This window comes from Lissotriton vulgaris, unplaced genomic scaffold, assembly GCF_964263255.1.
Source record: "Lissotriton vulgaris unplaced genomic scaffold, aLisVul1.2 SCAFFOLD_269, whole genome shotgun sequence".
Classification (NCBI taxonomy): domain Eukaryota; kingdom Metazoa; phylum Chordata; class Amphibia; order Caudata; family Salamandridae; genus Lissotriton; species Lissotriton vulgaris.
Window position 1 is genome coordinate 1,136,774 of NW_028241749.1, and position 15,806 is coordinate 1,152,579.

The 15,806-nt window shown below is 40.6% G+C and overlaps 1 protein-coding gene across 1 annotated transcript in view; it reads right to left on the reverse strand.

Annotated features, from left to right (window-relative positions):
• LOC147669893 (arylsulfatase H-like) overlaps positions 1-15,806 on the reverse strand; it is a 528,148-nt gene that overhangs the window by 413,683 nt on the left and 98,659 nt on the right. The window lies entirely within an intron of this gene.

Here is a 15,806-nt window from a genome sequence, read left to right on the forward strand (position 1 = left end):
GGATCATCTGTTCTTTAAATAGCGCTGCATGGTGTTCAAAATCTGATTTTGATGAACAGTTGTGGCGTATTCTTAATAGTTGTCCATACAGAAGATTTTCTTTCAAGCTCTTGGGATGAGCACTTGTATGGTGAAGGATGGTATTTTTATCAGTTGCTTTTCTATGCAAAGTAGTTGTTAACTTTTTATTATTAGGCGCCACTTCAACGTCCAAAAACGTCAGCTCTGTCCTACTCATGGTCGATGTAAATTTAATATCCTGATGGCAGGTATTTAGACAGCCATAGAAGCTTTCCAACTCTTCCTTAGACCCATTCCACAAGCACCAGATGTCATCTATATAGTGCAACCATTGCGCTATATGTTCTTTAAATGGATTGTTGTTAAAAATAAATCTATCCTCATATTTGGCCATAAAGAGATTCGCCATTTCTGGTGCAAACGGACAGCCCATAGCTGATTTTTTGATCTGAAATAAAAAGGAATCATCAAATCTGAAGTAATTGGCGGATGAGGCAAGCAGAAGATAACACATTAGCCCACTCCTGCTGGGAAGAAATCGAAAAGCAAGCGATGTTAAATAATTCCATCGTCACGGTCCTAAAAGGTTCACTCAAGGACTTACACCTCGAAGGGGCATGGCATACAAACACCCCTTTTTCTGGCTTCAAAAATGCAGTAAACAGCGCAACCAAATAAATTTCACAGCTAATGGATAAAACTGCATTCTCAAAGAAAAAACACGCTTGGGCAGTGATTAGTTCTTACCAGTCGCTCAAACCACAACCATACTTGTTAGACCATTTTTCACAACATAAAAAGCATTATCTGACCATGCTACGGCTGGGGTCATTCCCTACGAAGGACCTAACCCCAAAATGGAAACAAGTATGGTCAACAAAAGAATGCCGGCTATGTGGACAAGGAGAAGAGAGCCTCTTACATCTACTATGCATCTGCCCTACACTACTAGAAATTCGGAAAAGGGTCCTCCGCAAGTTGCTGATAAAAAATCAGCTACGGACATGCAGAGCGGCAGTCATACATTGTCTTGGAGGCCACTCCATTGAACTTTCTTGCAAAGCCATTATGCTTTGGAAAATGGCAGCCAAAGAATTAGACAACAAACAAGAATGAACTGGAGTGGTTCAGTTAAGACCACTTGGACCCTTGTTCTTCTCCTGCATTAACATAAATTCTGGGCCCCTGGTGTACAGCACCGCCTCTCTCTGTTCAAAACTTCTTTTAACATGAAAGTTTTACTTAATGTATTTTCTATGGACGATTATTCAGGTCATGACAGCATTGTGTTTTCATTTCTTTTCTGTTAGCTCCTTTTTAACCCTCAACATTTTATCCAATTAAGTAACTGTTTTTTTTTCTTTAACATGTTTGTATCATTGAATTTTCACCACTCTTTTATGATTTTTAACGAGATCAAATAAAAGTATTTTTGACTGACTGACTGACTGAAGTAATTTTTCTTTAAGGCGACCTCTGCAAGTTGAAGAATAAACTGTAAGGGTACCCTATGGGGGCGAGGTCTTTCTTCCAAGTAGGCCTCAATCACTTGAAGTGCCTCATCTTGGGGTATCTGCGTGTATAATGAGGTGACGTCAAACAACACCTTCCATTGGGTCAACTCATCAAATTCATGGCCTTCAATCTTATTGATAAAATCAGCTGTGTCATGCACATAAGAAGGTACCTGGGTCAAGAAGGGTTTGAGGAAAAAGACCACGTATTTGGAAATGGGCTCTAATAGAGAATCACTCCCGGCCACTATTGGCCTGCAAGGGGGATTATCCAATCTCTTATGTACTTTGGGTAAAAAATATAAGACTGGGATCCTTGGGAACTTTTTAGACAAATATTCAAACTCTTTCGGACCCAAGAATCCCCCGTCGAACCCTGTTCTAAATATTCCAAAAACACCCTCTTTAGTAGACTTAGTTGTATCAACCTTAACCTTGTGGTACCATTCCTGGTTTTCCACCTGCTGCCTTCCTTCAGGCACATACATTTCCCTAGGCCAGATGAATACGGCATAGCCTTTATTGGCTTGTTTTATCACCATCGATGTGTCCTGTTTCAAACTCCCAATGGCCAATTGCTGCTGTCTCATGATATTGCGTTTATTTTATTTTTTAAATTTTTTTTTATTTGCATCATAGGATCACATAGGCAATAAACAATTCATTTTTTTTCAGGAAAGAAAAAAGAAACAAAAATGTGACAGTATTCCATAATTGCATTTAGATAAATATATAGCATTATTTAGACAGTGCGAAACATAAAGTTAAGAATCGATAAGCATATATTTTAAGAAATATTACTAAGACATGAATAACCCCCATATTCTGTCAATTTTTCGTCGGGCCTGCAATCCCCTTGAATCTGCAATAGCGGCTTCCATACTATGGATCTCCTTTACTAAACTCCACCATTCTAAAACTATTGGTGGGTTCTTTTGAATCCATGCTCTGGCAATAATTAACCTTCCACAAGTGATTAGGATATTCAACAGATCTTTAAACCTTTCACCCCCATTGACGCCTACGCAAACATCAATATTTGAGAATAAGAAGGGTTGCTCCAGCCTCTCAGTGATAACCTTAGTTATTCCTTCCCAGTATTCTTTAAGGTGAGGGCAGGTAAAAAACATGTGGACAATATCCGCACCACTCAAATCACATTTAGGGCATTTCGTTTTATCTGAATGATTGTTGTTCTTTGCCCATTTAAGTATCCTTTCAGGCGTGTAATATAATTGACAGATTGTTTTAAACATCTGCAATTTTAGGCTGGAAGATTGAACTGATGTATTTAGGCTTTTAAATGATGTGACAATTAGTTCTGTAGGGATGCTCATTGCCAGTTTCCTATTCCATTTCTCTGTTAAAATAATAGCATCACCGGTTTTAAGATCACAAAAGAGCTTATAACCCAGGGTTATGATAGATTTATCAACATCCCTATAGATACAGTCCCATATCTCAGATTCTGAGACTGCAATGAGTTCTATTTTTTTCACTAAGTAATCTCTAATCTGATAGTATTTAAACCTAGCCATTTCTGGTAGGTTATAGCAAGCTTTCATTTTATCAAATGCCATAAAGCCAAGATGATCATATAAATCCCCCAGAAATCTAATACCAGAGTTTAGAAACATTTGACAGGCTGTGTCATGAAAAATAGCAGGAAAGCCGGGATTGCCCCATAAAGGTGTTTGACTGTGAAAAAGAGATGTATTGCATTTAGCCATAATAGATCGCCAGATACTCACAGTGTCCCTTATGGTCTTAAATTTAACCCTTTTAAAATAGTTGGGGTCATTTATCCTATACAGAAACATATTGACATCTAATCCTAGTAGAAACTTGTGAAAGTATAAACATTTATCCAGAAATGCCAAACTGCAGATCCTAGTCATAAATGCTGACCAGTAGTAATATTTAAAGTCCGGAAAAAGCAGTCCTCCTTGACTAAAGGAGAGTTTAAGCAGTGATACAGCACGCTGGGCTTTTTTATATCCCCATACAAAACTGCCAATGATACCTTCTAGTCTGGTGAAGAAGGAATTATTGACCCGCAGAGGTATTGTTCGAAACAAATACAAGAATTTAGGCAGAATTTTCATTTTTATTAAATTTATTCGACCAATCATATTGATTGGAAGTTTATGCCATTTCTTAAGTTGCATGGCAGTTTCTTTTAATAAAGGTTCGTAATTTAGTCCTATGATGGAATCAATATCTGAGCATATTTTAACACCTAAATAGGTGGCTACATTTCTAATTCCAGGAACAGGAGTAGTAGGTTGGTAATTCATGATGACTTGAGTTTTGGTGGTATTAAGTCTGTAACCAGAAACTGAGCCATAAATGCCAGCTTCTATTGAAATACCTTTCATAGTTTTAGCAACATCTGGGGAAAAAACTGCAATATCGTCAGCATATACAGTTATATCTAATTTATCTGATCCATTGAAAAAAGGGCGGATTAGTGTTTGACGTTGTAGAGCAATTAAAAAAGGTTCTATTGCAAGAGCAAAAAGTAATGGTGATAAAGGGCACTCTTGCCTTGTCCCTCTTTTAATGGAAAACAAAGAAGAGCACTTTCCCATATATGAAATCTTACCCATAGGATTATCATATAAAGATTGGATCCATCGTAGATGTTTTCCTTTAATACCAAATGCTTGTAGTGCGGCCCACAGAAAACCCCACCCCACCCGGTCAAATGCTTTTTCAGCGTCTAATAAAATCATACCGAGTGGGGTGTGTTTAAACCGTGCTGCATCGAAAGCTGATATAGCCATGTTAATATGTGCTGTGGTGTCACGCTCAGGGATGAATCCATGTTGTTGGGGAGAGACAAGTTGGGACATATACGGAGCTAATCTAGTAGCCAGTATTTTGGCAAAGATTTTTGCATCACTATTAATAAGTGAGATAGGCCTGTAAGATCCCCTCTCTTGTGGTGCTTTACCTTTTTTAAAAAAAATAATAATTTGAGTTAGATTCCATGATCTGGGTGCTTGTTGCCCTTTACCAATAGCACTAATCACCTCAACAAATAGTGGTAGTAATTCTTCAGTGCAATATTTATACAGTTCCAAAGGAATAAGATCTTCCCCTACAGCTTTACCCATTGCAAGAGATTTAATTGCGCCCCTAATTTCTAAAGGCGTAATCTCGGCCTCTAATTGAGCCGATTGTTCTGGATCTAAGTTATTGACTTTGTTAACATTAATATAGTTATTAATAGAGTCATCTAAGATAGCAGCTTCCGGTGTATAAAGGGTTTGATAGAAAGAAGCAAACTGTTGTAGAATCGATTTTGGATCACTAAATAATTGATTATTGTCCCCTTTAATTTCCTTAACCATATTAATGGAACGATCTTCCGCAACTTTGTAAGCCAATAATTTCCCACTTTTATCTCCATTTTCATACTGTTCTAGATGATATTTTTTAAGTTTATTAATGCTTTTGTCCCTCAAAAGGTTTTTAATTGCTGCTTTAAGCTCAATTAATTTGAAATTTAATTCTTCTAAGTTTAAAGCATTAGTACAAATAGCATCAGATATCTGGAGTTCGATATCTCTGATTTCGTTTAACCTTTGCTGATCTATAGTTCGAAGTTCTTTGTTTTGTCGCCAGATATATTGTTGGGTAAATCCCCGTACGCTAGCCTTACACGAATCCCAAACTATCCATGGTAAGCTGGATTGTCTGTTAATATCAATGAATTCTTTTATATGCTCTTTGAGCTGATTTATAAACATTGCTGCTTTAAGCTCAATTAATTTGAAATTTAATTCTTCTAAGTTTAAAGCATTAGTACAAATAGCATCAGATATCTGGAGTTCGATATCTCTGATTTCGTTTAACCTTTGCTGATCTATAGTTCGAAGTTCTTTGTTTTGTCGCCAGATATATTGTTGGGTAAATCCCCGTACGCTAGCCTTACACGAATCCCAAACTATCCATGGTAAGCTGGATTGTCTGTTAATATCAATGAATTCTTTTATATGCTCTTTGAGCTGATTTATAAACATTGCGTCAGAAAATAAGTAACGAGGAAAAGAGAAGGAGCGAGTAGATTTTTCCTCAGTTGTAAGTGTAAATGTTATAGAGATCGGGTTATGATCAGACGTCACCCTTGGATGTATATCCATAAAACATTTGCATTTATCAAGAATCAAGCCTGAGGCCCATATCATGTCAATGCGTGAGCATACCTTATGTGCAGCAAACAAAAAGTATAACCAGCAATACCAGGATTTAAAGATCTCCATACATCTTTTAAAAGATGAATTGCTGCCAGATCCACAATTGCAGCTCTAGTTTTCCTCATCCTTTGAAAAGCATTTTTTCTTGTGATATCCAAGTTATAATTCATTATGCAATTAAAATCTCCTAACACAATAATCTCTCCACCCCATCCAAGTAGTTCCATATTAATTTGATCAAAGATTATAGGTTCATCTTGATTAGAATCATAAACTCCACATATTGTAAGTTTGAAATTTCCTAACTTTATCTGCGCTATCGCCCATCTGCCAGCTTTATCGGTTAGAGTCTTAATTATTTCACATTTCAGTCCTTTATGTTTTAAGATCGCTACTCCCCTAATTGAAGCATTAAATTCCGTGCAAACTATTGGATCAAATCCTAAATGTTTGATCAGTTGTTTGTCTTTATAGGCAATATGTGTTTCAGTTAGAACTACTATTTGCGGACTATACATCCTGAGTTCCTCATAGACAAGACGGCGTTTGATTTTGTTGTTTAATCCTGAAACATTCCAGGTTAAGCACTTTATTAAATGCATTCTAAATTATATATTTCCTTACCCATGTAACCAAAAATAATCACAATCAGTGCCTTGTAAAACGTCTTAATTTTTTCTTTGTCATTTTTGTGTCCTTTGATGCAATTTTTACCCCAAACCATTACTTCCCTTAACCCACCCCACACTCTAATACTACCTCCCCCCACCCCGTGTTTACCTATGGATCCCCCCTTCCTGTTGACTGCCGTTCACCTGGCAGTTGGTGGGTGGATAGGACGCTAATCAGGTCCAGGTATTTATAGTTAGTCTATACGACACAATACTACACAATACTACACATTTTCTCATTATTTCAATTTTAACCTCTTCACTATCATATAAGCAATCAATTAATATCCCGTGAAAATTTTGTGGGTGGCAAGAAACTAAAAAAGATATTAACTTCAATATGTCTAATAAGGCCAATAAGACCAGAAAGAAAGAGACATAACACCCTTGTTACGCCAGTATCGACTTGACATTAGTCCTTAGCTCAGTCATTTCCCAGTTTTCCAGGAGGTAATTGCTTTTTCGACCTCATCTACATCCAAAAAAAAATATGAACGGCCGTTTTTTATCACTTTCAGCTTTGCAGGTTCTTGCAGATAAGCTTGAAACCCGAGTTCTTTGATCGGATCTATAAATTGTTTTAGCTTCCATCTTTTTTCTAGCGATAGTTTACTTAAATCCGATCTCACAAAGAAGGTGACTGACTCAATAGTAACTGGGGTATTAGGGCGTGCTTTTAAGGAGATGGCTTGTCGAAGCAGATAGTTGCCAATGTAAATCAGAATAGGTCTTGGAAATTTGCCGCTCTTATCTCTCTGGAATAAGGGTAATCGATGCGCGCGCTGGATCTGTGAATCCCAGTCCCAGTCTGAGAGATCAGGAAAAGCCTTTTGAAACAAATGAGTAATGTATGCCCTCGGATCTGCCCCCTCCGCTCCTTCCGCAATACCAAAGACACGAAGATTCTGCCTTCTATTCCTATTCTCCAAATCTTCCAGTTTGGCCTGCATCTGGGATATTTGTGAAGCATGCCTATTCAATTCTGCTTCAGAACTCTGCGATTTCTCTTCTGAAACAGCCACTCTCTGCTGCAACTCCTCAATGTCCTGTGACACTGCTCCTAATTTACATGCCATCTCTTGTAAAGAAATTTGAGTTCTATTGTTGTCTTCTCTCATTTGCTGATAATGAGTTTTGGCCTCTTGTTTCTGTTCATTTAAGAGGTGCAAGATTGTCTGAAAAGAAGCAGTCACTTCCCCCTGCGGTATCCACTCAGTTGCCCCAGTTGATGAGGATGAAGTATTGTCTCCCAAGTGCGTTACTTGTATAGATTCACCTAATGGGGTCCTTAATACATCCGGAGCGGTAGCCTTAGGCATATCACGCATATCTTCAATTATGCTGTCACTACCATTATTGCCACTATTCCCACTATTACAGCTGGTATTGCTACAGTCAATTAACACAGAAGTTGAAGCAGGATTGTCTCTGATAAATATCGGGGTATATGCAGAAGAATGAGGTTGTAGCTGATCCATTGTACTAACTCCAGTAGCCTTTAATTTCTCAGCGAGAATAGGTTGATTAGGGCTGAATGGAACATCAGCTTTTGTTTTGTCTGTGGGTACAGTGGATACATCACTGGGGCTATTACCAGATAGTCGCAAAGCCATAGTTTTTACACCACCCTTAGCCTGTACCCATTGTCTGATAGGGCTATTTTCAGCGATAGCCTTCAAGGCGTTTGTCTTAGTTTTGCCCGTCATTTTAACCATCTTATTCTTGCTTTTCCCCTTCGACTTTTTAGGTACAGTTTTATTTTTGTCTTTGATCAAACATAAGGGCGTGATACCCCCCTGTTCACTGACATCCACATATTCTTCATCTGTTTCACCTATGTCTGCGTTATCATCATTTTCAATTCCTTCAGTTTCTGTCACCTCCACAGCACAGCCTTTATCGAGGGAGAAACTAGTACCATTAGTAGCATTAGTGGCGCTAGAAGAAGTCATAGCGTTGGTATCAGTATTGGATGAGCTCAGTATTGAGGGTTGAAGTGCTAGAGGATCGGTATGATGGGCCAAAGTGCTACTAGTATTGTTAATAGTGGTAGTGCAAATGGTAGGAGTTAGATCATTTGCTCCGTTCCCCAGCTGAGTTGTTTCTAAAGCCAGTACCTCAATATTAGCCTGAGCTGTGGAAGCTGTGGCAACTGTAATAATGTCATTTTGGGATTGTTTCACAGGGTCTTTAAGGTTATTCTGCTCTCCTTCCTCTATATTTGCAGCATTGCCTCCCATTTGACCCCTATCGACTATGTTACCTTGATTGTTTTTTAAAGCCGTTTCTGCAATGTTCTCCGCTGCCGCTGCCGTCGGGGTTCCCGCTCCTGTTCCCCCGCTTGCTCCAAGCTGTATCTGCTGCTCTGTGCTCTGAGCCGTGCTCTGAGCCGTGTCCACGATGGATTTCTTGCTTGCCAGAATCTCGTTGATTGCAGTAACCGACAGTGAAACTGCCGAGGCTCCTGCTCTCCCGCTCGCTGTTGTGTTACGCGTTGTCCGCGTGGGAGGTTTCGGCGCCATCCTGCTGACGCTCGCGCTCTCCGGCTGGGCTGCTGCCGGTGCTATGGTGGAACGCAGACCTGGCCAGCGGATTGCTGCTGATGCTGATGCCGATCCCAGCCTGATCCACTCTAACAGGCTTTCCCAGCCCCACCGTGTACTGGCAGTTACTCGCGGCAGTTGCGGTGTTTCAGCTCTTTTAACACCGGCAAAATAAAATAAGCTTTGGATACGGCTCCTGACCTGCCGTAATTTCCACATCAACCTCCGTCTCCGTGTTCATCAATGTTACTCAATAATGAAATATTAAAAGATCGAGGTGAGTCCTCTCGAGTCCTCCAGGTTGCTCCGCAGGTTGCTCCGTAATGTAGTTTAAATTGTATAACAGCAGTTCACGGGTCAGCGCTGTATACTGTGTCGGGTCATAGCGTTACTGTGTTTTCAGACCTGGACCCGGCTCAGCGACCTCCACTCCTGGCGGTGTCAATCCGCCATCTTGGATCTGTATATGGGAAATATCATGATATTGCGTTTAATGAAGACTTCTGGTCTTTAGCTTTCTCTCCAACCTTTTGGTCTTGCTTCTTCTGGTCACCACCTTGGTTCTGTACCTTCTGCTTCACCCTGGTTCTGTAGCCATACCATTTAAAACATTTATAAAGTCAGAGAAAAGGTTTTTAAGTGTTCAGGAATATGGCGCTCAGCTTCTCACGGTAAGTATTAAAGTCTCGTGGTATAGAATTAGGTGCTTCTTGGCAGAGGAAAACCTTAACCTCTGTGAGAGAAGAGGTTCTGAAACCCCTCTCTAATGTAATTGGACAAGAATCCAGAGCACACTTTGTGTATCAAATTGAATTTCAAACTTTAAACGGTCAAATGGTTAAAGCGATGGGATAGATCATACACGCATAAGTATTTCAAAAACGAATTTTATTGTTCAACAGTGTTCTTTCCTCAGAATCACTGTGTGTATCACTCTAGCCTACACGTGTTTCATCACAGCATGTGGCTGTGAATCTTCAGGGCTGATCTGAATGATCAAGGCGCGTTATTGGGAGACCGGTGATAATTCCGTCCCGGTCCTAATCGGGATGTTTACGTGTAGTGGGAGAACGGTACCGAGGGTAATCGGTTGCCGTTTCGTCAAACAATAAGGATCGTGTGTACCAGTTCACACAGCGTCGGTGCTATTCGAGCTGTTAGCCCGTGGGTTGAGCCGAATGCAGCTCCTGTTTCCGAATGCGGGAACGGGAGCTGCATCGGGCTAACAGCTCGAATAGCACCGACGCTGTGTGAACTGGTACACACGATCCTTATTGTTTGACGAAACGGCAACCGATTACCCTCGGTACCGTTCTCCCACTACACGTAAACATCCCGATTAGGACCGGGACGGAATTATCACCGGTCTCCCGATAACGCGCCTTGATCATTCAGATCAGCCCTGAAGATTCACAGCCACATGCTGTGATGAAACACGTGTAGGCTAGAGTGATACACACAGTGATTCTGAGGAAAGAACACTGTTGAACAATAAAATTCGTTTTTGAAATACTTATGCGTGTATGATCTATCCCATCGCTTTAACCATTTGACCGTTTAAAGTTTGAAATTCAATTTGATACACAAAGTGTGCTCTGGATTCTTGTCCAATACCATTTAAAACAGACACATATTAACCTATAAGTCACTCCTATGGCAGGCCTTGACAATCCTGAAGGCAGAGTGCTTGGTTTTGTGTGAGAGGGTGCCCTAGCATGAGCTGAGCCCCACTGCAGCTTTCGGAATACCTTCCTTATAGCTGTTCCGTGATATGGCCATACCATATACCCTTAAGTGCATTATAATCCTCGCGTTTAATGCTAACTTTGGTTTGGCTTTATCAAAACATGTCGTGTAAGGTCTCAAACACTTTGGAATACTACCCCCCGCCAGTTTTGGCGGGGGGGGGGTAGCATTCCACCCTTCAAGAGGGAGAAGACATGTAGTTACTGGTAAACCCGGTTAAAGTTAATCAGAGCCCCAGCATCACAAAATGGATGCTGCTGCCACAGACACAAGTCTGCCCTCCTGCTGCTGGATGAAACTTCAGCAGGGGAGGCCTGGACAATAGGTTTCCTGTCCAGGGAGGCGCTAGCACCTCCCCAGACAGGCTTTAGTGTATTGGGGCAGGGTGGGTTGCATTCAGTGAATGCTTTTCAGACACTGCCTGGGGTACACAAGGTGCTCCATGCATTTCCCAGTTCAAACCGGTTGCTGGGGTGCTCAGCTTCCGCTCTGGTGTGAAACTGGACAAAGGGGAAGGGTGTAACCACCCCTTCCCAAGGTCCACCCAGAGGAGAGACCCTAGAGTTAGTCCAACCCCTAAACTTACTTTAAGTATAGAACCGCAGTCCGTAGGACTTTAGATTACCCTGCACAAAACTCTGCAACATATATCTTGGACCTTCGACATTCCATTTCGATTGGAAGACAGAAGAAATCTCCCTTGTGGTCAAGGAGTGTTCACCCTGTTCAAACAGGCACCAACTGCATCTTTGCCAGTCTGCATTTTCAAGGCTCCTGCCGGATTCCGAAGAATCTGCAACACAGGACATAGACTTTCAAACATCTTGGTTGCTGACCTGCGCTCACAGCAAAGCTGAGACCTGTAGCGAACACGAGAGATGTAGGACTGGAACTCCTGGACATCCTGCAACATTGCAACTGCACCTACTTCCCGAGGTATCCTGAAGTTGTGCATTGGAGTATTTGAAGCCCGTGCCCCGAGCACCTTTTGCACCGAAGCTCTGAGGCTTACACTCCTCGAGTGTCCAGTGAGCCCGATTTGTGAAATTCCGCTTGAGGCCCCTTTGCAGTTCCTAGTCTGTTGGCTAGCGAGCCCCCACAAAGGGTCATCTTTGATTTAGTGAGATATCCTGGTTGCTCCAGATGTGCTCCCACTCCTCTCCAAAGGAGGAGTCCCTCAGACCTTGCTGGTCTGAACTGAAACCAATCTTGTCATCTTGTGTGGGTTGCTGTTGCCAAGGCCTGTTGGGCCCCATCCAATTTCTGACACTGCAGTCAACTAGATTCTTTGTGGTAGAGCTCGAATTCAGCTCCTGGTTGTCGTCGACGTCTCCTGGTCCTCGTGGCTGAAGATTCAAGCTTTACCTCTTTCACCTGAAATCACCCGACATCCGCTGGCATCTTCTCCTCGCCATCCTGGTCACTGGCTAGTGACCCAGACTCTGTCTCCTCTGCTTTCAGGTTCTTCACATCTCTGATCCACCCTTGGATCCACCCGGACACTTTTCCTCTGGTCGCCTGCAGCATTTCTTCGCAGCTCTCCATAGGAATCGACGACAAAACCAGACACCAAAAGACGCCTATGCACCCGGCTTCCCTGGGGGAGGTAACACGAGTACTCTGGTGCTCCCATGGGTCTTGACTCTTGAAGTGTCCTAGTCTAAAAGGGTTCCATGGTAGTTCACCTAGAAGTGCCCTTAATCTTTAAAATTATAACTTGTTCGTTCTCCATAGAAAGTCAATGATGATCCACAGCTGTGTTTAGACATTGCAAGCGTCCCCCGTGGGGCTCATGCATCCTGACCTTGGGTGGTCATAGATAGCCCCAGCGGTTCTACAGGCCCTAGGCCTGCTTTCTAACTCTCACGTGGTTCTTATAGCACTATTTTAGTATATGGTTTGTGAGGCCCCTAGGGCATAACGTATACTGTGCAACTTATCGTATGCTAATTAAGTTCCTTGTATTGTACTTTTACCTCTGACCTCAAAGAGTCCAGAGGGGCTGTGTTTAGAATAAATACATATATATTTGATATATACCTTGTGTGGTGTGCTTTCATTTGATCATTCAAGAGATTATAATTGGTAAAACAACAAGCTTAACTCGCCTCTAAGTCTTAGCCTGAAGGCTGCTCTCCACAGCTACCAGTAGGATAGCTTTCTATAGGGTTGACTTTACAACCTACCATCAATAAGGGCCATTTGGACTTGTGCAAGGTGCCAACTAGAATAGTGGACATCATATACCAGGCCAACTTCTCACACGGATACAAACAGATTCAGGCAGGTTATAATTAAAAATTGGCACTTGCTTGAATAATTAGAATTTGGCTTTCCAAAACCCCTGTTCGCAATGAGAAAAATCAAGATTATTGGTCAACAACTAGTACAAGCAGACATCTTTCCCATCCAAAATAAACAGTCTTTAAGATTTCAATGGCAATTAAAACCTGTTGAGGGCCATCATAAAGGTGGAACGTGTGCAGCTTGCGATTCAACCATTGAAGGTGTTGAACTTTCCCATAATGGTACCAAATGGCGCCATTCAGAATTTACTAATTGCAAATCAAAAAACATAGTGTATGCAATTGTCTGCCTGTGTGCCTTATTATATGTTAGCAAAACAAATCAACAAATAATCACACAGCACCTCTCTAGGATTAAAAAGAAAGTGTTGACTGCCCCTATGGTGCAACACTTTATTGACAATTCTCACACTGAGAAGGATTTTAAATAGACGTTTTTTTCTAGCTTCGAAACAAGTAAACGCTATTTTGATACTGCATTATTGAGAAAGGAAGCTTATCTCATTTTAAAATTTGATAGTGCCTCCACTGGATTTAATGGTATGGCTGAATTATCCAGAGTGTAGTATGTATACTACAAATCCTATAATCCTATAATGCAATTCTTGACCATTTGCAAAAAGAGGGACTTTGGAGAGTTTTGATTGGCAAAATCCCTTTTCCCATGAACAATAGCTCTCCAAAGAGGAATTGCTCTGGTTTAAGATGCCAAGTTGAGTCACAACCAGCATGGTGCACGAGTTGAATATTCCTTCTCGTTTTCGAGTGAAAAGTAAGTCACTGTTTTGCCCCTGTGTTTGTTTGGTTAAAAATTACAATACTAAAAAACATACCACCGTATGCTTAAATGTGCTTACGTTTGTACTTATATATAATACCAGTGAGGGAAAGCATACCTGTATTTGAGCAAAAGGATAGTCCATTGCATCCAGAGTTTTGAATTGGTGATTAAAGTAAGTCCGCTTGTTAATAGTGTTTTAAAGTGCTTCATGCATTTTGCCTGTTTGGATACATTGTTAAATGAAGACAATATTGTTTTTTCATTTGTAGAATAAAGAGTCTTCAAGGAACTCAGTCCTGCCCATACTCTGCAGTAAAGGTACATATCTTTTTGGTGCTTCCCTCTGGGGTTGTAAGTCTAGAGTAGAAGTAGATATGTTCAATATTTTGGTTCTTTCTTTTTAGAAATTTATGCTGGCAAAGTTAAGGGAACCTCGTAGGCCGTAACATAAATGAGTCCAGTGGCAGAAAAGCCAAAAACTCTTGGAGTAAACGAGCTGGAGAGGCTGCTCCGACTCTAGAAAACGGGTACACACTGAGTTAGTTGCATGTGCAAGAGAGCGAGTCAGTCCGGGTTGACGCTGTTTTTGCATCATTTATTTATTTTGTTTTTTGTAGAATATCCGGTCCATTTATATGAAGCCCTAATGATAGTCCTAGTACTATTTGCCTGGGTCTTGAAACGTGTTGGCATTTTGGGAGGCATTTACTTAATTCTGAATGCGGCGAGTGTTGAAGGAAACTATTGGATAAAGGATTGATACATTATTCAGATACTCTTTTGACGCTGTAGCTGGAATAACATAAGTGGTTCATAACATTGGATATGTTCATGTTCATTACTAAATTTTGTATATGATGTAAATTTTTCTAAAAATGTGTTTTGCATCAGAATTGATATGAATTAATTTGCTGATTTTGTCATGTAGCAAGCTGTTGCTAATCATTTTTTCACATTTTCTAAGTCCATTTTTTTCTTTAAGTGTATGTTATTTTGAATTGTATATACATGTGAGTTCATGTGTGAATTTGATAAGTCTATGTTTTTTTTTCAGTCCCCCCAAATTTTTTTGATTAACCTTTAAAGAAACAGGAATGGTCGAATAAAAATTCAATTCGGACAGATAAAAGAGTTGACTATTCGTTACTCCATGAGTAGTAGGAGTGTACCGTAGTACGGAGCCGGTTTTATTGTATTGTGCTCTGAATTTCGATTAGCCCTACCTGGCCTGGGTCCTTTGGGCTTAACCCCTATAGGTTTTTGTTTTTTATTATTAACATAATTTTCCATAAGTAAATAGTGATGTTGACAGAGCTCCCTGTTGTAAAGCCCGGTTAGGAATCCAAGCCGCACCATTAATACAATCCCTGCTTTATCAGCCCATTCTTGCAGTCTCGCAAGGTGAATTCTCCCCAAGCTCTTTGCTGAAGAATCAATTTCGCAGCTCGGTCAGTAATAATTTTGATTTTTACGATTTCTTTTTTTAAAGTGGAATTCTATAAGATAATTTCAGGACTAAGGAAGTGTTTGATTTATACACATACATTAAAACAGTCAACAGTTGAATCCATGCTGAGAAATTATGTTCATAAAGGTCAAATGGTACTCTATCTGATCTGAAGCTTTGATGAAATATGTTAACTTTCAGGCTCTTCTGAACGTCCTATACACAGAATGTTATATGTTTTAAAGTAATGCTGTGCAAAGCTCTCAACATGCTTTTCCGTTAACTCTAGTTGCAGTACTATGCACATGGTACAAATAAAATATTGTGTAACTATGTGTGTTTATTTTGAAAACTAGTTGCAAAGTGTATAGTACAGGCCAGATTTACTAAGGATTTCAGGCCACTGAAAGGAATGCAGTGCGTTGCAAAGCATTGCAAAGAAGCAACCAGCAGCTACGATTCATATTTCACACACACATGCACTTTGTTGCTGAAAGTGAACCCTCACGCACATTTGCACTCTACCCCAGCTGATATATGCAAGGAGCAGCGCAATGCTGCTTGATAAACATCTT